Below are 24,254 nucleotides of genomic sequence, written 5' to 3'. Positions count from 1 at the left end.
GTGGTTACTGGAAGAGGGCATCTATCTGATAATGAAACTGAGAAACCCTTTCATTCCCCGAGTTTCCTGTTGGGAGTGTGGAGTTTCTGAGCAATATGTAGCATTGGCTGGATACGCGATATGTCGCGTTTTACTGCCAGCTCTTTGTTTAAAAAGGGCGTGAGAGTTTTGGGCCAACAGCAACGTGAAGTCAAGGTTAAGTATGGCGTCATCTTACCACCTGTCACATGAATAAACCCGGATTCATAAGCAAATATGTTGTACATTTAAATTTTTATCAACTCAGATAAGCCAGCTATAAAATAATTAGCTTTCTCTAATTATTATTTGCATGTGATTTGGGGAAACTTTTTCTTTTTTGCTCCAGGAAAATCTTTAGAGGAGAAAACTTGGCCCCCACAGTTGTATCCACAGGTTAATGGACATGTGAGGGAGGTTTCCTCCGTGATTGCAGGGGAGAGGGGTGTGTACTCACAGAGTGTTTAAATGCCGATATGTGGTGAGAGTTCGTTCTTCAGAATAATGTCCAGCTCCTTACGATTCAGGCTCCTGCTCTCCAGCTACTTGGATAGGTGCTTAGTTCTGCCACACAACGTTTCAAGATCTGTTTAGAATAAGTCCTTCCAAATCTTATACAGAAAAGCATCTGTAGTCTATGCTGTTTTTAGGGATGTATTTAGAGGCCGTGCTATAATCTCCTTCAATAATACATTGCCTCATTTAATAATTCTAGCCATCAGGAATTGGCCCTCTTGGTATTTTGGGCTGGATAATTCTTGGTTGGGGCGGGGAGGTTGGGAGTGGGGGGACTCACTTGATCATTGTGGGATGTTTAGCAGCATCTCTGACCTCTACTCACTAGGTGTCAGTGCCACCCTGCCCCCAGTTATGACAGCCAAAAATGTCTCCCAATATTGCCAGATGTCCCTTAAGGCACAAAATTGCCCCTGGTTGAGAACCACTGCTCTAAGGCCAAATAGAATCTTAGAGAAAAGTTTTTTAGCAATTATCCAGTTTTTATTTTTTCATTTTTCATATGGCTATGATTTACTTAAGATCTCATGACTCCTTAGTCACAGAGCTAACTTGGGTTTCCTAAGTTTTCAGTTGGTTTCTCTTCCTACCATACCATGCTTTCCTCATTTGGGTTTAAGATACTCTGACCCTCTACTGATGGGCTTGTCCAACTACATGGGTTCTGTTAGGGCAGAGCCAATCCTTTAGTAACCTACTCCATACTGAGTACATAAAACCTGTAGTTTTCCTTAAGTATCCACTGCACATCTTGTTTTGGGTTGTTTTTCTGAGACGCAACCCTGAGATGAAGATTTGTGTAAAAGTGGCTTATTAGGAAGTGTCCTCAGGAAAAGTTGGTAGGACAGTGGGGAAGTGGACTGGGACGAGAAGGAAACCAAACAAGGATAGAATATCAGGCAAACTTGCAAGGAGGTAACTTGAGCTCAGTCCCACAGGAGAGCTCTGGCGACCGTGTAGATCATATCTCAGAACTATGCAAATCAGTTACGAGATAAGTGGAGTATTTGCACTTCCCTCCCCATCAGTCATTGTTTAAGGTGGAGTTTCTTGCCTGGACACCGTTGACCTTTAGGGGAAAGTTCTTTGTTCTTCGTTGCAGGGAGCTGTCTTGTGCATTGTAGGGTGTTCAGCAGCAGCCCTGGCATCTGCCTGCCAAATGCCAGGAGCATCCCAACCCTGTCCCCAACCCACTTGTGACAACCAAAAATGCCTTAGACATTTTAACCCTTGGAGGTCAAAATGGCTCCCAGTTGAGAGCCCCTGGTTTAGGGGTTGTCCCTGGGGAAGTGTGAATTCCCAGGAACTTCAGGCTCTCCGGAGGAGTGGTCTTTGGCTGATCACTTTGAGCCTGGGAGCAGCCCTCAGACAGAGACATGGGCGTTGGCTGTGGGGAGTGAAAGCACGCCAGGAGCCATTGTGCAGGAAAGTTAATGCATCCCAGTGGATGTGAGTCCAGCATGACATCATCTGGTACGGGTATGTGAACTTACTCAATTTCTCTTCCTCAGCTATGTGAGCAGTAAGAAGGGAGCTGGTATGAAGGTCTGGTTTTCCTGTAAGGGCTTGTATGGATCGCCTCAACCAAGTGTGACCTACATCCTAGTCAGCCTCATCGGGGCAGGACTCGAATCACCCTGCCGTTGCCACCACACACCCTAACTACTTCTCCCCTAGGGCTCATTTTAATCTCTGTCGAATTGGTCTGGTCAGAAATCTGGTTTGAGAAAGAGCTTAATAACTTGGAAACGTTCCCCCAAGACCAGAGTTTCTGATTTTTGTTTGCTGCATCACAGAAAATTATGTGTTTGGCTGCATTTTTCTGATCTTGGACCTATTGTCTTTCTGCCTTCCCTCCTATCCATCCATTCATTTATTCAACATGTGTTTACTGAGTGCCTAATATTTGCCCAGAACTTTGCTAGGTGCTTGGAATACAAGAGGAGACAAAAGAGATATGGTCCCTGCCTTCATGGAGCTTTCAGTCTAGTAAGGGAGAAAGACAAGAAAGAAGTTGTAGCTCAAGGAGCAGGGTTGTCTGAAAATGCCCATGAATTCTCACTCTGAGCTTCCGGGACAAGGAGAACTGGAGGTTCCTCTTCTCCCAGTAGGAGGGGCTGTGCCCACTTCTTATGGGACTGGTGGCTTTGTCTTCTCAGTATAGGTGATTACAGCTTCGCAGGGAAGCTGGCATTCTTAGACAACTCCAGTAAACAACCGGCTTGGCTGCCAAAGTCAGACTGCCTGGCACCAAGTACTGTCTGTACAATCCTCTAATGTCAAGGCCCTCTAAACAGGGAGATGACCAGGGGGCTCAATGTCTCTACCCAGAAGCAAAGCCAGTAGTATGATGGTTCCTGTAAGAAGATGGGATACCCATATCTTTTCTTATTTTATTAGTCTAGGCCTTTTGCTTTTAAATTTTCTCTTTCCCCAATAAAGCCTATCTTTACCCCATGCTGTGTGATGTGGGATTTGTCTTCAAACCGACATAATAAGTGCTATAAAGAAAAAAGCAGATTTAAGGAAGACGCTGTGTACTTGGATTATTAGAGTCATCGATAAGACCTATCTGAGAAGGTGATGTTTAATTGAGATCTAAACAGTGAGGAGGTAAATCATGTGAAGACCTGGGGGTAGAGCCTTCCGGGCGGAGGCAGAATATGGGAAATCCCTGAGGAGGAGAAGAGCTCCATGTGTTTGAGGAATTGCAAAAAGGCTAATCTGGGTGGCTGGAGGATAGTGATTGAGGGAGGGGAGAATGGACATGGCGAGAAGCGAAGTTGAAGAAGTACAAAATACAGTAGGGCCAGATCATAAGAAAAGGCCTCATGGGCCGTGGTTAGGAATTCTTATTTTATCCAAAGTACTGTGGGAAGCTACTGATTTAGATTTTTAAAAGATAGCTATGTTCCTACATGAAGAATGGTTTATAGTGGGAGCTGTGAAATCTGGAAACTGATGTAGTGGTCTATTTGAGAGGTGGTGATAGCTTTGGGTAGGGTCGTGACATTGTAAGTGGAAAGGCGTGGAGAGAATTGAGATAGATTTTGGAGGCACAATTCACTGGAAAAGTCAGCCAACAGGATGGAGGGGTGAGAGAGACAGTCAAGGATGACTCTCAAGTTTTTGACTTATGCTACTAGGTAAGTGATGAGATAGGGGAAATCTGGGAAGAAGGTTTGTTGGGTGGCAGGGGAAACAGGATAAAGACTTCCATTTTGATCATGTTAGATTTGAAATGTGAGTCATCTAAATAGAGACTCAAGAGGGCAGCTGGATATGGATATATACTAGTTAGAAATTCAGAGATAAGGTCTGAGCTGGAAATGTAAATTTCGGAGTCATTGGCATACATGTGATATTTAAAGCCAAAAGCCTGGATAGGCTTGCCAAGGGACTGGGTTTAGACAGAGAGGAGTTCCAGGGACTGGGCCCTGAGGTTCTCCAATATGAACAGGATGGAGACATAAGGAGGAACCAGGAAAAGATACTCAGATGATGGGCTATCTCTAGTGCTTTTGGTTAATGTAACAAAAGTTAAAACTGGGGGTTGGGAAGAGAAAGGAATACTGTGAATCCTTCTTTGTATTCAGGCTAGGAACCACAAGGAAAGTTAAAAGAAACACAAAGGTCATGAACACATACTTGGGCAATAAAATTGTATGGCAGTACTCAGTTATATAGATCATCCAAATGATACAGAAAGTGATTTTATTTGTTTTTCAGGATTTTCATGGAAATGAAAACACAAAATTTCAGAATTTTAGGAAGCCTCCCCTATGCCAACAAGACCAGTTGGTGTTTCTCCTGTGTGGTCTCATTGTGTATATCCTCATGATATCCACATCGATATATAGAATCACATGATGGGAAGAACCATCAGGAGTTCACACACTGTTCCTTCTGCCTTCCACACCCACCCCCTTCACTTCCACCCCATAAGTATACAACTCTTCACGTGAAGGCCTCCTTCTCATCTTTTGGTTTAAGTGTCATCTCAAGAGGCATTCCCTCAGTAGTACATACCCCTTATAACCTTATTCTCTATCATAGCATAATACTACACATGGTCTCCTATTAATTTATTCAATCGTTTACTAATTTTTGTCTTTGTCTTTCATTAGATTATAATTCCACAAATGCAAGGACATGTCAGTATTTTATTCCAGTCTGTACATGTTTAATAAACACTTTTGAATGCATGAGTAAATAAGTGATTATGAAAAACTTTTTAAATTCACATAAGCAGTGACATGAGTTCTTTTTTCTCTCCCTACAAATGTCAATATCTTACCAAATGTAATCTTATTATTACTTTTCGATGTCTAGGTATGTGACAATGCTTGCTCCCACCTCCAACTTTCCTCAGTTTCTGTTGATTTCTTAGGTTTATACTCCATCTGCCTACTCTTCGGCCTACCACCATGTATGCTTTTTACTACCTATAATTCTGTGCTCCCTCCTTACCTTGTGTGTGTGAGGAAGATTGGTCCTGAGCTAACATCTGTTGAAAATATTCCTCTTTTTGCTTGAAGAAGATTGTCACTGAGCTAACATCCCTGCCAATCTTCCTCTGTTTTGTATGTGGGACGCCACCACAGCATGGCTTGATGAGCAGTGTGCAGGTCCATGCCCGGGATCTGAAATAGCAACCCCAGGCTGCCAAAGCAGAGCACGTAAACCCAACCACTACACCACTGGGCCAGCCCTCCTCCTCACCTTTTAAAGCAGCTGAGGCCTTTAATAACCATATTTTTCCAGCCTCCTACTTGCCTAATTTCAACCTGAGGCTTTGCATGTATTTCTTGTGCTTCTGTGTAGCCTACCTCTGGCCTGTCCATTTTATTCCATGTCACTGGCTCCATATTGACTTCCAATTTCCAGGTAAATTTCTGGGCCAGTGCTCTTGTTGGGACCCCCAGGCACTGTAGTACTTATTTACTCAGGGAGGGGGTTGAGAGTTGAGACAAGTAATGGCAGGTGATGGAATGATCAGCTGTGACTTGGCTGATACGTCAGTGCTGTCCCCCAGATAATTTACCTCTGCTTTCCTTGGAGGTATAATACTTTGGCACCAGAAGTAGGATTTGCCCTGGAATTTCTCCACTCTATGGATGTCTGCCTGGGGTTTTTAACTTTCAGAGGATCTTCAGCTGTGATTTTTCCAATAAGATATTTTGTTTGAATTATGTCTCTGACTCTACTCACTACAGTCTTAGTTATTTAAAAAATCTTAAAGAAAACACTCTGCCTTAGTTATGGTTCTATACTGTTGGTTTTTATTTTTCCTTATAATGGTCTGATTTAATTTTTAAAGTTCCTGCCGGTAGCAGACATTGTCAGATGTGTTGTGTTTCTAGCAACCCCGAATTCTGTGTTTGGGACGTCCTTACATGGGAGTCTTGGCATGAATTGGAACCCAAAATGTCGCATAGTTGGTATCTCAGCCTTCCTTGCAGCGTGGGCCCAGGCATGTGACCTTGGTTTGATCAGTCAAGTACACCCACCTCGTCTGTGAATCTAGAGCTTGAGAGGAGCAGAAGCAGGAGCCGTGGAGAATCTCAGCAACGTCCGGTTTCCTGAGGCAGTATCCAGTGTTCATTCCAGTGGAGGGCATGTGTAAGCAGCAGGTGTTCAGTAGTTTTGGTTGTAGCAGCAACAATGTGCTCATGACTCTTCTATGACCTGATACTTGCCTGTGATCTTGACTCCTATGAGTCTTTCCGGGAATTCTGTGGGTCAAACAATATCCTTTCAGTTGACTCCTATTTAGAAATCAGCCAGAGTTAGTTGCATCTAAGAATACTACCTTTCGTCTTTACTTATTTCCCCGTATATCATCATTCTTTCTTGTGATCCTCTTTATCACTTCTTCACCCTGGTACCATTTTGTATTCCACTTTTCGAAGTTTATGGTCATCTGCATTTGTGGCTGCTCCCAGAAATCTTGTAGCACCATTACCATCCCACGTAGTGCTGACTCTCCATCAAGCCTTTCCTCCTCTGAGAGGCTAGGGTGTGATGAACTGAGATGAACTGAGCCCGTTCAGATTGAAGGATGTTAACAGATCACAACTGTGCAATCAAACGACGTAAGCTGCAGAAGACTGATGGATGCATCATGCCTAATGAAGAGGCGCTAGAAGCACGCCCATGAGAGTCAGGAATGAGATACGGATGAATTCATTATGATTATCTTTGTTCTGGGGGTTTTGGCCATTGTGATCAGACTGAAGTAGAAATACACAGTAAACAATAAGAATTTTAAAAAGAAGGAGATTAGATCAATATTTGCAGACTCCAGGAATCAACTAAAAGGCTAAGTGGTAGGATAATTTAGTAAGGTCACCAAAGCAGAAAGCCCAGAAATAGAACTTTACATAGTCAAACAATAACCAGTTAGAAGAAGTGTTGGAAAAAATGATGCCATTGAATAGGTTTGAAAAGATTAAAAAAAAAAAAAGGAATATGACACATGCAGAATCTACATGAAAAAATTTGTAAGACCATGGAGAGAACAAAGAAGAAGACAAAGTATAAAAGTATTGACACATTTGGCTGGGAAAATTCGACGTCATCATGGTATCAATTCCCCTTAAGTTAATCTGACCCCAACAGGCTTCTCTTATTTTTGTTTTCTGTTTGGAACTGGACAAGCTGATTCTAAAAATCATGTGGACAAAGAAGTAACGATTACCAGAAAAATTCTGAAAAGGGAAGATTAATGAAAGGGTACTAGTTGTACTAAAAGTTTAAAAACTTATTCTGCAATAGTGAAAATAATGAGATATTGGCACATGAGTGAGTCAACAATTCAAAGGAACAGGTTAGAAAACCCAGAAACAAACCCAAATCTACACAGCAATTAAATGAAGGTCTTATTTCAAAACAATAGAGGAAAAAAAGATTATTCAGTAAATGGTGTTGGGACAACTGAGTAGGCATCTGAAAAAAAAAAAGTTGGATCTCTATTTCATAAATTACGCCAAAATGATTTCCAGATGAATCAAAGTAGTCATATTAAAAAAATGAAACCGTAAATTACCAGAAATAAGAGAAAATTCATTTATTTAACTGCAAAACAAATCACACCACCATAAAAAAGTCAAAAGACAAAGTACAGATGGAGAAAAATTTTTATAATTCACCTCCCAGACAAAGGGCTAATTTCCTTAACATATAAAAATGTTTACAAATCAATAAGAAAAAGATCAACAATCCAGAACAATGGGCAAAACTTGTGAACAAACAGTTCAGAAAAGAGGAAGCATGTAATATGAGAAATGCAATGGCAATATGATACTTCCATGACATGTTAGCACTTGGTTGGCGAGCGTGTAGAGAAACTGGCATTCACATACTGGTGGCAGGAGTGTACATTCCTACAACAGCAGTGATGGGCAATTTGATAATAACAAAATTTTGAAAGCACTTTTCCTTTAGCCCAACAATTTTATTCCCAGAAATTTATCTTATAGCTATAGTTACACATATGTGAAATGAAGTATGGAGGAAAATAAGCTTTGTAATAGAAAAACATTAGAAACGACTGAAATGTCTTACCAATAGGTGGCTGGTTATATAAATTATGGTACATATGCACAACAGAATAAGAGGCAGCCACTAAAATAGAATGTGACAGCTATAAGGAAAGAGCTCCAAGGTATATTGTTGGGTTGTATAGAGCATAACAGGGTGTATAGTGCGCTACTTTAATTAAGGGAAAGTGAAAGTATATATTTATATACACACACATTCATATACTATATGAGATAGTTATTATTCCCACTTTTCAGACAAGGAAAATGGAGGGTTAGAAAGGCTAAGTAACTTTTTCAAAGTAACATGGTTAACAAAGACCACAGGAATAAAAATCTAGAAAATCTAACTGCAGAGTCTCTGCTTTTTACTAATCTATATTCTCTCCAATGAGGAGGAGAATGTGTACTAGTTGACTATATATGCTTGGGTTTATTTCTGGGCTCTAGATTCTGTTCCCTTGGTCTATTTGTCTGTTTTAGTGCCAGCCCCACACTGTTTTGATGACTATAGCTTTATAGTGTAGTTTGAAATCAGGAAGTATGATACCTCCTGCTTTGTTCTTCTTTCTCAGGATTTCTTTGACTATCCAGGGGCTTTTGTGGTTCTATATAAATCTTAAGAGTGTTTTTTCTACTTCTGTAAAAAGTGCCATTGGAGTCCTGATAGGTATTGCATTGAATCTACAGATGGCTTTTAGTAGTATGAACATTTTAACAATATTAATTCTTCCAATCCATGAATACTGGATTTCTTGCCATTTATTAGTGTCTTCTTTGATTTCTTTCATCAATGTCTTGTAGTTTTCAGCATAGAGATCTTTCACCTCCTTAGTTAAATTTGTTCCTAAGTATTTTATTGTTTTTGATGCTTTTGTAAATGGGATTGATTTCTTTATTTCTTTTTCAGAAATTTCAGTGTTAGTGTATAGAACCACTACTGATTTTTGTTTGTTAATTTTGTATCCTGCAACTTTATTGAATTCATTGCTTAGATCTAACAGTTTTTTGGTTGAGTCTTTAGGATTTTCTATGTATAAAGTCATGTCATCTGCAAATAGAGACAATTTTACTTCTTCCTTTCCAATTCTGATACTTTTTCTTTCTTTATCTTGCCTGATTGCTCTGGCTAGGACTTCCAGTACTGTACTGAATAGGAGTGGTGAGAATGGGCATCCTTGTCTTGTTTCTGATCTTAGACAAAAAGCTCTCAACCTTTCACCATTGAGTATGATGTTAGCTGTAGCCTTGTCATATATGATCTTTATTATGTTGAGATATGTTCCTTCTATGCCTAATTTGTTAAGAGTTTTTATCATGAATGGATGTTAAGTTTTGTCAAATGCTTTTTCTGTGGTGCTTGAGATGATCGTGTGATTATCTTTCATTCTATTAATGTGATGTATCACATTGATTGATTTGCATATGTTGAACCATCCTTACGTTCCAGGTTAAATCCTGCTTGATTGTGGTGAATGATCCTTTTAATGTGCTGCTGAATTCGATTTGCTAGTATTTTATTGGGAATTTTTGCATCTATATTCATCAGGGATATTGGTCTGTAGTTTTCTTTTCTAGTAGTGTCCTCTTCTGGTTTTGGTATCGGAATAATGCTGGCCTTGTAAAATGAGTTTGAGAGTATTCCCTCCTTTCTGATTTTTTGGGAAGAGTTTGAAAAAAGATTATTGTTTATTTTTCTTTAAATGTGTGGTAAAGTTCACCAATGGAGCCATCTGGTCCTGGGCTTCTCGCATTGGGAGATTTTTTAGAACTGATTCAATTTCCTCACTAGTAATTGGTCTATTCAGATTTTCTATTTCTTCCTGAATCAGTCTTGATATGTTGCACATTTCTAAGAACTTTTCCATTTCTTCTAGGTTGCCTAGTTTGTTGGCATATGGTTGTTCATAGTAGCCTCTTGTGATCCTTTGAATTTCTGTGGGCTCGGTTGTAATGTCTCCTTTTTCATTTATAAGTTTGTTGATTTGAGTCCTTGGTTAGGTTAGCTAAAGGTTTGTCAATTTCATCTTTTCAAAGACCAACTCTTAGTTTGGTTAATATTTTCTCTTATTTTTCTGTTCTCTATTTTATTGTTCCTGCTCTAATCTTTATTACTTCCTTTCTTCTGCTAACTTTGGGCTCACTTTGTTCTTCTTTTTCTTGTTTCTTAAGGCATAGAGTTAGGTTGTTTATTGGGATCTTTCTTGCTTCTTAATGTGGGCATTTATTGCTATGGACTCCCTTTGAGAACTGCTTTGGCTGCATCACATGAGTTCTGGTATGTTGTGTTTCCATTTTTGGTTGTCTCAAGAAACTTTTTTTATTTCCCCTTTTGTTTCTTCTTTGGTTGTTTGGTTGTTCAGGAGAATGTTGTTTAACTTCCATGTGTTAGTGAATTTTCCAGTTTTTCTCTTGTTATTAATTTTTAGTTTCATGCAATTGTGGTCAGAGAAGATACTTGGTATGATTTCAGTCTTCTTGAATTTGCGAAGACTTGTTTTGGGACCTGACATATGGTCTATCCTGGAAAACGTTCCATGTGTACTTGAGAAGAATGTGTATTCTGCTGTCATTGGATAAAATGTTTGCGTGTGTCTGTTAGGTCCTTCCATTTGTTTTCATCACAAGACATGGCACTACTAAAAGATGCCCTGGGGGATTCTCCTGCTTATCCCCCTTGTGTAGTACCAACCCAGCTTTTTCTTAGAGGTCAAAATCAATCACCCCAGCCAGAAGAGTAACCCCCTTTTTCACGTGTTGATTCAGAGACATGAGAGATTAGAGTTGCCAGGTAGAAGTCTCAACTTGCAGTTCAATGAAATCATTGTTGTGACCTGTACTAGTTCTACACTGCTGCATAACAAATCACCACAGACTTAGTGGCCTAAAACAACACTCACTTATTACCTCACACTTTCCATGGGTCAGGAGCTCAGATGTAGATTAGCTGGTTCTCTGTTCATAGTCTCACAGGGCTGCAATCAAGGTGTTGGCTGGACTGATTTTTCATCTGAAGGCTCAATTTGGGGAGAATTTACCCCTAAGCTCAGATTGTTGGTAGGCTTTATTTCCTTGTGGGTATAATTGAGGGCCCTAGCTTCTTACTAGCTGGAGGCCACCCTCAGTTCCTAGTGGCTGCCTGCAGTTCCCTGCCTCATGGCCCTCTCCATAGGCAGTTCCCAACATGGCTGTTTCCTTCTTCAAAGCCAACAGGAAGATCCCTCCAACCTGCTAAGTCTTCTTATATAGCAAAGTGGAATCATGGGAGTGAGATCCCATCAACTTTGTCATATAACCTATTCAAAGTTATAATAACTTATTCAAAGTGACATCTCGTCATTTTTGACATATCCTATTGATTAGAAGCAAGCCACAGGTCCCACTCATACTCAGAGTAAGGTGATTAAACAAGGCTATGGGTCACTATGGGTCACTTTAGGTTATGTAAACCAAATAAACGCCATTCATTTCCAGGACAAATAGTGTGCCAGGATTATATTTCCTCCTCTCGGAGCCCAATGTCATGACGTCTGGGCCATCAAAAAGAGAGTATTCCTAGCACCAAAATCAAATGGATTTTTTTTTTTTTGGAAGATTGGCCCTGAGCTAATATCTGTTGCCAATCTTCCTCTTTTTTTTTCTCCCCAAAGCCTCAGTACATAGTTGTATATCCTAGATGTAGGTCATTCTAGTTCTATGTGGCATGCTGCCACAGCATGGCTCGATGAGCAGTGTATAGATCCGTGCCCAGGATCTGAACTGGCGAACTCCGGGCCACCTAAGCGAAGCATAAGCACTTAACCACTTGGCCATGGGGCTAGCCCCAAATGGATTTCTTTTTCACTATCTTCCAACAATTGTTTAAATTCATGACACATTTAGGATTTCTTTTTATTAGCTTTGAACACGTATTTACTCTTGATCCTTGCAAACTAAACACTAAAGGGATTTCTAAAGTGGCATAAACCCACAGGACAGAGAAAACTGAAGAAGTGATAGTAGGAATAAAATTTAGAAAGCTGGAAAGCAGATGGATAAGTGGTAACTGAATTGGCAGACCTAGGAAAGCTGAATCCTAGAGTGGCATCGAGGAAAGATTAGAAGCAGCGGAATTTGCGCTACAGAACCCCCAAGGGCTCAGGCCTGGCAGCACTCTTGAAGCAGAGATGCAAGTGGGGCTGAAAGTAGGATCATCTGAACACCCAGGAAAGAGGTTTTTAGATTTTCTTCCCAATACTCTGCAGCCTATCAGCTGCCCTTCCCTACCCAGCAGAGCTGGAGGTTTGTCCTTGGGAAAGAGCAAAACAGAGGATTGCTGGACTGGTGGAAATCAAGCACATTTGAGAAAGCAGTTACCAGACTGAAAACAGGGGGACAGGATGAATGCTTAAATACTGGATACTGACACCCCAGTATGTTAGTAGCCAGGTCTGTACTCTAGAAAGGAGATTAGAAGACCCAGAAAAATTTGAGAAGTCAAAGAGAAAAAGATCTAAAAACATTGAGATTATGCCCCATTGAAACAACTTCTCCAGAAAATACTGCTGTGAAAGGTACAGTTGGTGGACCATTCTCTTGGGTCCAGAGCTTCAAATAAGCTTCTTAGTACCTGTTTTTAAATCTGAGAAAACAACCAAGGATCGTGAAAAATGTTGGGAAAGTCTCAAAATTGAAAGCTTGAGACCAGAAAAATAGAAAAGGAAAAATGACTTGGAAAAATTAAAAACTGTGCAAAGAAATTAAATCAAAGCAAAACAAAACAAAACTCTATTGGGTCTAGCCTGGTGGCATGGTGGTTGGGGTTGCACACTCTGCTTTGACAGCCTGGGGTTCGTGGGTTCTGATCCCGGGTGCAGACCTGCACACTGCTGGTCAAGCCATGCTTTGGCGGCATCCCACATACAAAAGATGGAGGAAGATTGACACAGATATTAGCTCAGGGACAATCTTCCTCACAAAAAAACCCCAACCATTAATAGTTTAAGAAAAGAGAGAGTGTTACATAAATTAAATAAGAATAGAATCTATCAAAAGGAACATTCTGAGAATAAAACGATTATTAAAATATAAAAGTTTTATAAAACTTGTAAAAATTAATAGAGAGGATTTTAAAGACGAAATTGAGAAAACACTGGGAAAATTAAACAAAAAGATGAAGGGATAGAAAATAGAAGTGGAAAGAAAATGAGATGAACAGTCCAAAAGATTGTTAGAAAATGGAGGAATGGAAAGGGTGCATGCATGAGTGTTGGGAGAGTGGAGGAAAAGAGGTAAATCCTCTTGCAGAATACAAAGTCAATAGAGGGCCAGCCCTGGTGGCCCAGTGCTTAAGTTTGGCATGCCCTGCTCCGGTAGCCCAGGTTCAGTTCCTGGGTATGGACCTACACTACTCATCAATCAGTGGCCATGCTGTGCTGATGGCTTACATACAAAAAGAGGAAGATTGGCACTGGATGTTAGCTCAGGGCAAATCTTCCTCAGCAAAAAAAGACAAAAGAAAGAAAGTCAATAGATAATGTCTAAAACTAAAACAAAACAGCAAAAGATTGAAAGTGATTGTCTCTGGGAAGGGAAAATGGGGTGGACCTTGCAGGACATTTAGTCTTGTCCAAAACATCCATGGAAACATTTGGTCCATGCCAAAAATGTCTTGATATTTGATCCTGTCCAGAACACCCACTGAGACATTTGGTCCATGCCAAAAAAGTCCTAGGTCCTTGATATTTGGTCCTGTCCAAACATCTTTTGAGACATTTGGTCCATGCCAAAAGGTCCTTGATATTTGGTCCTGTCCAAAACGTTCATTGAGACTTTTGGTCCATGCCAAAAAGGTCATAGGTCCTTGAAATTTGGTGTTGTCCAAAACATCCATGGAGACATTTGGTACATGATTCATTAAATAATACAAATATTTAACTTGGTTAAAATTTTATTTATGTTATTTTTATTGTAATTCATGATGAAGTTTGGATTTCATATTTATTCTTTTTCTTCCTCTTCATGAAGTTCGGCAGAGTTACTCTGAAGTCAATGAGCAATTGCTCTCAAGGACACATCAACCTGATTATTGGCTTTATATTCATTATTATCTGTTAACAGTTTCAGTTATACAAATTTGATTTTGTTGGTATCATCATGAAGTTGGTGGCCATATTTGAGTGTGACCACCAGGACCGTGGATGGCAACTTGTTCATTGCTTTCCTGTTCATCTTTTAACATTTCAGTAAATCTCCAAATTGAAGAATGATGCACCACCGTCAGCCTTTGAAATTTGCTATACCAGCCTTCCAGTGCATTGTTCATCTTGTGATTGCTATTCAGTACTGATATATCAACGTTCCAAGTTTCTGGTGGAAATCTTGGAACTTCTGGTCTTCTGCCTGTGCCACACCTTCCACAGACATACACCCTCTCAATATAATCCATTAGGTCATCTAGATTTTCTTCTGCATTCCCCACAATGTACGCAAAAGTTTCACGTACATCTTCCAAAGGCACAAATGGAAGTCTAAACAACATGGATACACACTTAAGAATGTTATTTTCTGTTGTTATATACTCATATGTTAGAGGTAAAGGAGATATTTTTCAGCACAGTCATTGTGAAAAGTGAAACAAGCATCCTTTTACTTGTGCATTTGGGAGGAGTAGTTGAATTGCATTCACATTTTCAGTCTCAAAATCCATCATGCACAATGAAGGGTTAATGTTGAGATTTCTTTCCTCTGCAAATGCAAGTCCTTTCTCATATATATCTGTAAGTGTCTTACCTTTCACTGTTAGTGCCTAACTCAGTAGCATAGTATAACCTGGTACTACACCGTGCACAGTAAATAACTGAGTGAACTATGTTGGTACCATCTTGAAGGTGCCATCACTGAATAATGTGGTACTGGCACTTCAATATTGAATAGTGTCATAAGGTGTGCAAATAAGAATTTTTTCACCCTCTTGAGCACCAGAATCGTACATAAGAAATGGTTCTCCATGTCTGGTCACTTTATACTCCTCTGGAATTTCAATTCCATATGATGAAGTTGGGTTTGAAGTTCGATGTCTGTTTTGAATTCTACTTACTTGCCTCTTTAATGAGTTTCTTTCTGGTAGCGTTAAGCAGGACCTCTTTATCACGAATAGCATGGAGAGTTCTTTGAAGTTCTGTGATGGCGTTGCATGTGGTTCTTCTTTTGCATGTCATTTTACCCTGTTCAGGGTTTTCCTTACTTCCCCTTCAACACCATCATTGTGCTGATGTTTCCTTTTCCATCTTGAATGATTGTAATGCTATCCAAATCCTGACTAGTTGTTCATCGGGCATTGTGGATTCTCCTTTTTCACAGTGCCAGTACCTTTTACTCCTATCTCAAAAAACCATTACATAATGTAGCATTGGCTTCTCTTTTTGTGAGTATACTATTTCTGCCATATTCCGCTGAGAATTTTCAAATAAAGATGTCATAGTGCCAAGCAACATAAGAAGGGTTATTATTATTTTTTCTTTTGTAACCATCTGACCAGTTGTCACTGGCTTACTAATAGGGGAAAACTTATTAATATCTTATGGATTGGATGCCCAGTGTGGCCAGGCGAGATCAGCCAGCAGGTAGGCACCAGCCAAGGGTGTGGTGGTCCATGCTGATCGGCAGGTACGTGTGGGAGTCACACCCACTAAAACCTCTCGAAATAGCAGCAGACACTCCTTGTAGTCTACTGTGATTATACCTCTGTAGGACATGGATTCAAGAGCAACATCACCCTGGGGGATGGGATAGTTGTGGGGGGTTAATTTGATGCCCAGTATTGCCCTGACAGCAGCTATTACACGCAACTGCTTTGTGGTAGGAAAGCCATACCTGTTCTCATTCCTCCCGGACAAGTGAAATGCTCTGTAAAGTGTTTACTCAACGTGTTCCTGCCAGTTTTGCATAGCAATTTGACCAAGCTCCTCCTTTCAAACTCTGCCCTTACTGAATGACCCTGCCACATCCAACCAAATGCCCAGTGACTTATTAACACCCCATGCATCGCGAGATCCCATCCTCAACTTATCCTCTGCATTTCTCTAACTGTAGGACTCTTCCTTCGTATGCATAGTTAACATAAATCCTGCTCTTCTGCAGGATTTGAACCCTCACCCATCTGCCTAACCCCATGTGCTGTTGATAGCTAGGCTATCAAGGCAAAAAGCGTTCTTACTGGCAATAAAGCCACACCATGATTATTGGACCAATAAAACATGATGGTATTTTTTATGCATTAATCCTGTAAGCCAAAAGTATAAATAACTATTATGGGCGATTTGAACCCTAGGACCTCTTCTACGCATGAACATTTTTGTTAGGACCAAACATCAAGGACCATTTGGCATGGACCAAATATGCTCATGGACATTTCTGATGGGACCAAATTTCAAGGGCCTTTTGGTTTGGACTAAATGTCTCCATGGATGTTTTGGACAAGACCAAATATCAAGGACCTTTAGACATAGGCCAACTGTCTCTATGGACATTTTGGACAGAACCAAATGTCTGCAAAACAGGATGGAGGATGCAAGGAAGTGCTGTTTTTGCAACAAGGCTTGCAGAACGGTTTGGCTCTTTGAACTATGTCATATATAATTTTGATTTAAAAAATGAAACAGAAAAGTAAAGCACACTTGCCATCTTTCATAAAAGTGCCATCTTTTATAATGATTTGGAACATTACCTTATTATAAAGCATTTTATTTTTCCTAGAGTTTCTTATACCTTTTCATTTTTTTCTTATTGACAAGAGGATAACGTGACTTTAATATCTTCAAGTTTTTCTGTCTTTTCAATCATACTTTATACTACGTGGGATTTCTTTCTTATTTTTTTTCCAGCAGGAGCCCTCTGTCATCCTGTTCCAATCTGGACTGCTTAGTCTTTAGGCTCGCTGCCCACTTGTCATCCCAGGACTCACCTTCGGCTGTTCTCCTGGATTGACTCCAGTTCTATCCGGATCCCACGTCTTTGGTTTTGCTTGAATGCATCCTCAAGTGACTTCCGAAGAATGATGCACGGGATATAAATTTCTGAGGCCTAGTTTTATCAGTTAGACACTACAGCAGAAATAGACTCATAACTGAATCCAAAAAAGGAATTTATTTGAAGGATAAGGAGGTGCTCGCAGACTCAAGGAGATGGCTGATGAAGCAGGCTTGGAACAGATAAAGATGCGGCAGCTCCAGAGAGGGTTATAGAAAAAGTGCTCATCAATCTTCTTTGGAACCTACCTCAAGAATGGACTCCACAATCTTCAGTCTTCTTGTCATTATGCTCTATGATTTCCAGTCCAGGAAAGGACTGTTTGTCTTGATTTGGGTCACATGCTTGCCACTTGGCTATAGAAAGGTAGAGAATCTTGATTATCAGTCCCACCAGACTATAAGGAAAGTGAAAAGCTATCATAATCAAAGAGTGGTGGACTAGATGCTGAGCAGACAAAACATAACATGTGTCCGTTATACTTTGCCTGAGTAAAAATGTCTTTATACTCTCATGTGTGATCGATTATAGAATTCTAGGTTGAAAAATCATTTATTTTTGCTTTAGGACCTTGAAGGCATTGCTCCCTTTTCTTCCATCATCCAGTATAGCTGATAGGATTTATGCCAGTCTGAGTCTTGTCCTTTTAGTGAGAATTTCTCTCTGGAAGTTTTTCAGAATCTTTATTCTTGTTCTGAAAATTCATGAAGTGTGACCAGATATCAGCCTGTTTTCATTTTCGTGTCAGCATTCTATGAATTCTTTCAGTCTGAGTACTTGGGTCTTTCTTTTGCTCTGAGAAGATGCTGGACTTTCTTTGCCCATTGTCCAAATTTATTACTTTTTCTCTGATGCTTTTTACCATTTTCTTTATTTCATTTTGTTCTCTTTATAGTTTTCATTCCTCTTCTTTAGGATCCTTATTATATTTGCCTTCAAAACCATTTTCCCTTGAGCACCTTGAAATTCAATCTTTATTTCTGAGATTATTTTGTCTTTTCTTCCATTTTCTAAATTTGGTCAACTCTAATTTCATATCTTCCTGTGTTTTCTCTGTTTCTATTCTGAGTCATCTTGAACTTATTGCTCAAGGTAATTTTTGTTCAATGTGCAAATTCTTGTTTTAACATACTTATTTCAGGTTGAAGTATTGTGTTACCATTTTCTCTGCTTTATAGGTTTTTTGTTTTTTGTTTTTTGTTCTTGGCAGGGAGAATATATTGAAATGTTTCCCTTCCCTTTTTTATCTTTCTTTTTTTTTTTTGTGAGGAGGCTTGGCCCTGAGCTAGCATCTGTTGCCAATCTTCTCTTTTTGCTTGAGGAAGATTGGTGCTGAGCTAACAATTATGCCAGTCTTTCTCCATTTTATCTGCAGGATGCCACCACAGCATGGCTTGATGAGAAGTGTGTAGATCTGTGCCTGCGGTCCCAGCCTACAAACCCTGGCCTGCTGTGTGTGAACTTAACCACTATACCACTGGGAGCCCCTCTGTTCTCTTTTTTATTTTTGAGTAGCTTCGTATGGATGTTGCCTGACATTTTGTGTTCATTTTGAAATGTCATATTTTTTTCTGGACAAGCCTGCAGATAAGGGGCATGATTTGAGTGTCTATCTAGGTTTCTTAATTCAAAAGCATCCTGTTCTGTTGCTTTCGTGAAATTCAATTTTTACGCAGGAGGAACACTTTTGGGGTGGGGATCAGTGTGTTTTCCAATTTTGTGGTTCTCTTTTGTTTCTGTAAGACCTTTAATTTCCATTGCTTGCTTGCTTTTTTCTCCCCCTTCCAAGACACCTACTTCTTCTTCAGAATGGTGCCCTCCTGAAACAGCCTGAAGACTTTCAAGCCAGTGCTCTGATCTCCCAGTTCTCCAACCTGTTCTCAGAATCTCCGCTCTCAGGCAGGACTCTATTAGAGAGGATTTTATATGCATTCCACCACTGCTATACTCCTGCGGTCCTCCGCTCTTTTCACACGATCTCTACCTGACTTTGCTCTGGTGTGGACCCTAGAGTTGGTCCTTCTGGTCTCGGATGTTTATTTTCCTACTTATATGTAAACGGAAATTGTTAGTGATCTCTGCCTCCCAGTTTCTCTAGGGTTGTTTTTTAATCTCCTCTTTATTTATGTGATTTTTTTTGGCGGATAGGGAAATTCACTTTTAAGTAGCCATCATTCTTCCATAAAGTTTTTATGTATTTATTTTTAACAATTCTGACCTAGCTCCCAGAGTATGGTTTCTAATACCATTTCCTAGTGAAATGAATCAGAATTCCCTAGAGAAATGACTGACTCCATGTCTGGGCCAGGAAATGTATAAGGTAAGCCGGGAATATCTTGTCCTATAAGGAAGGAAGGAAGCTATCAGAGATTACTAGAGTCATGTCAAAGGGATTTAGGGGCCAACTTTAAGAAGACCACACCTGCCAATATCAGCCACTTCGAGCACTAATAAGGATAATAGCTATAATGGATAGAAGCACTCAAGTATATTTAAATCGAAACCTATGAGTTGATAATGATACTAAAAAGCAAACCCTATTGGTTGCTTCTATGAGAATGCTGAGGAATCAATTAATTGTTTTCAAAACTGGTGAGTGAAGGGAAAGAAGGAAGCATTTATTTTGCCCTTCCTTGGCAATTGTACCTCTGGGTAACCATATAGTTGATGAAGGAAAATTTATCTTTATAGAAGTATTCCAGCAAATAAATAAAGAAGAAATAATAAAATATCACCATCTTGTAAACCCTAATGAATTTAACAGATCTAGGCAATAAATGATGGCTGCTATATCATGCAAAGAGAGACAGCCAGACATTATGTGTCTCCTGTTGGAAGTACCCAACACTACCTATGAAGCGTTCTTGCCCAAAAAAAAGAATTAAACCTGAATCTGATCAAGGCTCTAAATCTACTTAATTTACAGGACAGATGAGATAGACTTATGGTGTGAAAAGATACCATGATAATGCAATCAGCAAAATTCAGACTGTAGGAAACACAGAGCTAACTACATCTTCAACTGGTAAGTTGCAAGGAAAGAGAGAGAGAGAGACAACGATTGGGGAGACAGGGGGAGATACCTGTAGATTACAAAATTCAGAGATATATCAACCAATTGCAAAGTATGAACCTTATTGGTTCCTGATTCGTATAAACAAACTATAAAACATTTTAAGAATGAGATAACTGGGGAAATATAAACAGTCACTGGATAGATATCGAGTAATCATTATTATTTTTAGGTGTGAAATAGTATTATGGTTTTCTTTTTTTTAATCAAGTCATTTCCTCTTAGAAATATGCACTGAAATGTATATAGATGTCTAGGATATCTTCAAAATAATCTTGGAGGAGAAAGATGAATGGGTGGGCATATCAATGAAACAAGACTGACGCTGGGTGATGGATAGGAAGGGATAAATTGCACAATTCTTTCTACTTCTTCCAGTGTTTGAAATATACCATAATAAAAATTTTTTAAAACTTGGAGCAATGTTAATCTGGGGTGATCAAAATATCCTTATTGTATTCTTTGAACTTTTTGAGTCTTTAAATTTTCTCACGTAAAAAGAATGAGAACAGTAGGTCTCTGCATGGGGGTAGACTCTGAGACCATAAGGTGATGGAAATAACCAGAAAGGAAAATACTGATAAATTTGATTGCATCGGATTTTAATTTCTATACATCAAAATCCATCTTAAGTAAAATTAAGTTAAATGATAAATTGGGCTTAATATTCATAGTAAATATGGCAAGGGATTATTGCACCTCACAAGCAAGGCTTATTCCAGTAAAATGATCAAGAAGACATCCAGATAATTTATAGAACTAAAAAGGGCTAACAAACATATTTTAAATGAGCAACTGCACCATTATTCAAAAAAGTAAAACAATGAGCTACTGTTTTGCGTATCAAATTATTACAGACTATGTCTAATTCTCAATGCTGCGTTTTCTGGAAAGCAATCTGCCAACATTTTAAAGGAAATGACCTTTGGTGCTCTGAAGGAGGCAGTTAACTGGAAATTCCAACTGCCTGGCCTTCAAATGGTCTGAGCTTCTGTGCTTGGTGGCAGCTGATTGGCTGTTAGCAAAGCGGACTGGACCCCTCAAACCAGTAAACTGAAAACTCCGCTCCTGATGTTGGGTTTTCTTTCTCAGCCTATTTGGAACAAAACTCGGGAAAATATAAAAAAGAAAAGTGCAACTAGTTGGGCATCCCATTAAGAGAGAGTTACAGTAAGAAAGAAGGGCCCTACCACAGGACAAACTGACAGCGCAGTCACTATTCCGTGCTAATGGACTGACTTCACATGAACAGACGGTGGAGGAGGTAGGCTCCTTGTTTGAGGCAATTCCCAAAATTTATATGGTGCCAGAGAAGAGAAAATGCCAGATATGTGACTTATCTCTGACAGTTATATAAAACTCATATAAGAATTAAATCGAATGATAACTGGGGTAATTTAACTGCTAAGAGGGTGAGTAGGGTGGTGGGGTGGGGATAAAGAAAGTTATGACTTCAGACTTAGTATTCACCAAATGCTTCTTCTGTGTAAAGTAGCTGTGAGATGTTTTAAGTATATTATTCATTTAATTCTCACAACTACCCTTTGAAGTGGCTGTTATTTCTATTTTACTGACTAGGAAATGAACTCGGAGAAGTTTGGTAACTTTCCAAACGTCAAACATCTCCGTGGGCAGAACGGAGCTTAGACTGAAGCCTGCCTTTTCTTCAACCATGAGATGAGTGCACCAAACTGAGAAACACTGTAACACTGAAGAATGATGAGAATGAGACTAATGCGCGTATGGAACAGAATCAGGGTGCACACATTTAGCAGTTTTGGTGAGAGGTCAAATCTAATCATGGACTTGTGCCTTCCAGTTTTTAAGTTTTCCTTTTGTGGCATCTTTGTATGCTGACTAGATTTGTGGAATCAGGAGACCTTGGTGCCAGGCCCGACTTTGTGCCTAGCTAGTTACAGACTTTGACTATATTACTTAATGCCTCATGTATCAACTCTAAAGTACATTCCATCTCTAAATTGAAAAATAAATAAACATAGGCCGAATTGCTAGAATTAGAGTAAGTAGCAAAGCCACAGAAAGCCCAAAGATAGCTCTTTAGTTTAAGGGAAAGATCCCTTAAATTATGCTTTCTTAGATTTCTTTTCCTTAATGAAAACATTTAAAAGGCTTTCAAAGTAAGTTTTTAGTTCTTTGGTCAAAGATAGATACAACACGGGCCAGCCTGGTGGCATAGTGGTTAAGTCCGCTTCAGCAGCCTGGGGTTTGTGGGTTTGGATCGAGGGTGTGGACCTATGCACGGCTCATCAAGCCATGCTGTGGCAGGCATCCCACATACAAAATAGAGGAAGATGGGCACAGATGTTAGCTCAGGGCCAATCTTCCTCACCAAAAAAATTAAAAAAAGATAGATAAAACCAAATCCACTCAAATTAAATTAGAGATCCTCTTGTATTTATCTGAGAAAACTGAATTGGAACAACTTTGAAGATAACTCAATAATAGATTATCCAAACTTGGGCCTTGAAGCATAATACATTTCAGTCAGTTTTTCAGGGATGAGAAAAACTGACAGGCTCTAAGTATGGTTTTATGACATTTAATTTGAATGTTTTGCAAAATAATACAAGAGTTTCCTGTTAAAGACACTATTTTCAAAGTTTAACTGTTGTAAATTCTCCATTTAATGTTGAATTCATTCTTACACCAAAAATATAATTGAACATAATACCACACTGAGATAGTTTTGATATACTATTTGTTTCCTCTTACCTTGTGAAAACAAGTTGTTTTCTCAGATGACCAAAGAATGCACTTCAAAAATAATTCTCCCCTAATCATGTGATAAGAATGATGAATTCAAAATCCAATAAATGTTCAAGTTTTCTATTGTCAGTTAGATGTATTGAATCAAACAAATCAATTTTGAGGGAGGAAAACATCAGTTAAATTTAATTTACTCGGCAGTGTCAGAAACTTCGCGGGATCTGGATTTTACTCTACCTACAGCTGGCAAGTCAGTCTGGTACTGTTTCTTGGATGCTGGCAGAGGACACAACACTCCTAAGTCAGAGACAAAGGACTTTATCACCCACAGCAAAAGCAGTAGCCAGAGTGTCTGCGTGACTCTCCCTCCAGTGCTCCATGCCCGGGAGTTCCGTGCAGGAGACATCCATCAGGGATGCTGCATTAATTTAGTAGGGCCACTATAACAAACACCACGGCCTGGGTGGCTCAAACAACAAATTTACGGTCTCAATTCTGGAGGCTTGAAGTCTGGGATCAAAGTATTAGCAGGGTTGGTTCCTTCTGAGGGCCATGAGGGAGGGATCTGTTTGAGGTCTCCCTCCTTAACTTGTAGTTGGCCATCTTTTCCCTGTGTCTTCAGCATCCTCTTCCCTCTGTATGAATGTGTGTCCAAGTTTCCTCTTCTTATAAGAACATCAGTCGTGGTGGACCAGGGCCCACCCTAATGATCTTGTTTTAACTTAGTCACCTCTGTAAAGATCATATCTCCAAATGCGACCGCGCTCTGAGATACCAGGGGTTAGGACTTCAGCATATGAATTTTGAGGGGGAACACAACTCAGCCCGTAACAGATGCTTGCTTACACACATAGTGGGGTGCATTACAGGAGAGGAACCCTGAGCTTGGTGGATTCACCATGGATGCAAGCCTGCTGTTGTCCAGGGGGGACATTGCCCCATCCCTCAAGGTTGATTGCTGCAAACAGAGCTCTGAGAAAAGGCTTGGGTAAAGGGCAGCCAGGGCCTTGCACTCCTGGCACACAGCAAGGACGCGCAGGAATGCCCAGGACCCGTGCAGACCGTCTCTCCTGGAAGCAATGCAGTCAACATCTCAGATCAAAGTACAGCTGTGGCGTCCTCAGGGTCTGCGTCATCAGGCTCTGTTTTGCACAGCTGTGGAACCGATCTCATCTCTCCAACAGTTACCTGCATCGAAGGAAACTGGGCCACCGCTCTTTCTCTAGTTCCCAATAATTAAATGTATAAATATCTCTAACATCAGATGGGAGTAAATGTAGGGCTTAGTCAACTGTTATGTTGTCTGCTTTTGTCACGCAATGGGAAATGTTTTTAACTTAAGGAAGAGATGATTTCTTTACGATGTAGTT

General features: G+C 39.8%; 1 protein-coding gene across 30 annotated transcripts in view; it reads left to right on the top strand.

Annotated features, from left to right (window-relative positions):
- CATSPERB (cation channel sperm associated auxiliary subunit beta) overlaps nt 1-24,254 on the top strand; it is a 138,970-nt gene that overhangs the window by 13,487 nt on the left and 101,229 nt on the right. For 7 of the 30 annotated variants that reach the window (XR_011533101.1, XR_011533099.1, XM_070594450.1 and 4 more), the window contains exon 1: nt 21,134-21,421. The exons of 3 other annotated variants lie outside the window; for them this stretch is intronic. The gene's annotated coding sequence lies outside the window, so the exon portion shown is untranslated. Of the gene's footprint in view, nt 1-20,010; nt 20,110-21,118; nt 21,422-21,735; nt 21,938-24,254 lie in introns of those variants that run through there. 20 more of the 30 variants (XM_070594447.1, XM_070594463.1, XM_070594437.1 and 17 more) reach the window with 12 other exon arrangements.

Source organism: Equus przewalskii, chromosome 25 (genome assembly GCF_037783145.1).
Source record: "Equus przewalskii isolate Varuska chromosome 25, EquPr2, whole genome shotgun sequence".
Taxonomy (NCBI): domain Eukaryota; kingdom Metazoa; phylum Chordata; class Mammalia; order Perissodactyla; family Equidae; genus Equus; species Equus przewalskii.
The sequence above is the reverse complement of the archived record's forward strand: the minus strand, read 5'-3'. Positions and strand labels throughout refer to the sequence as shown.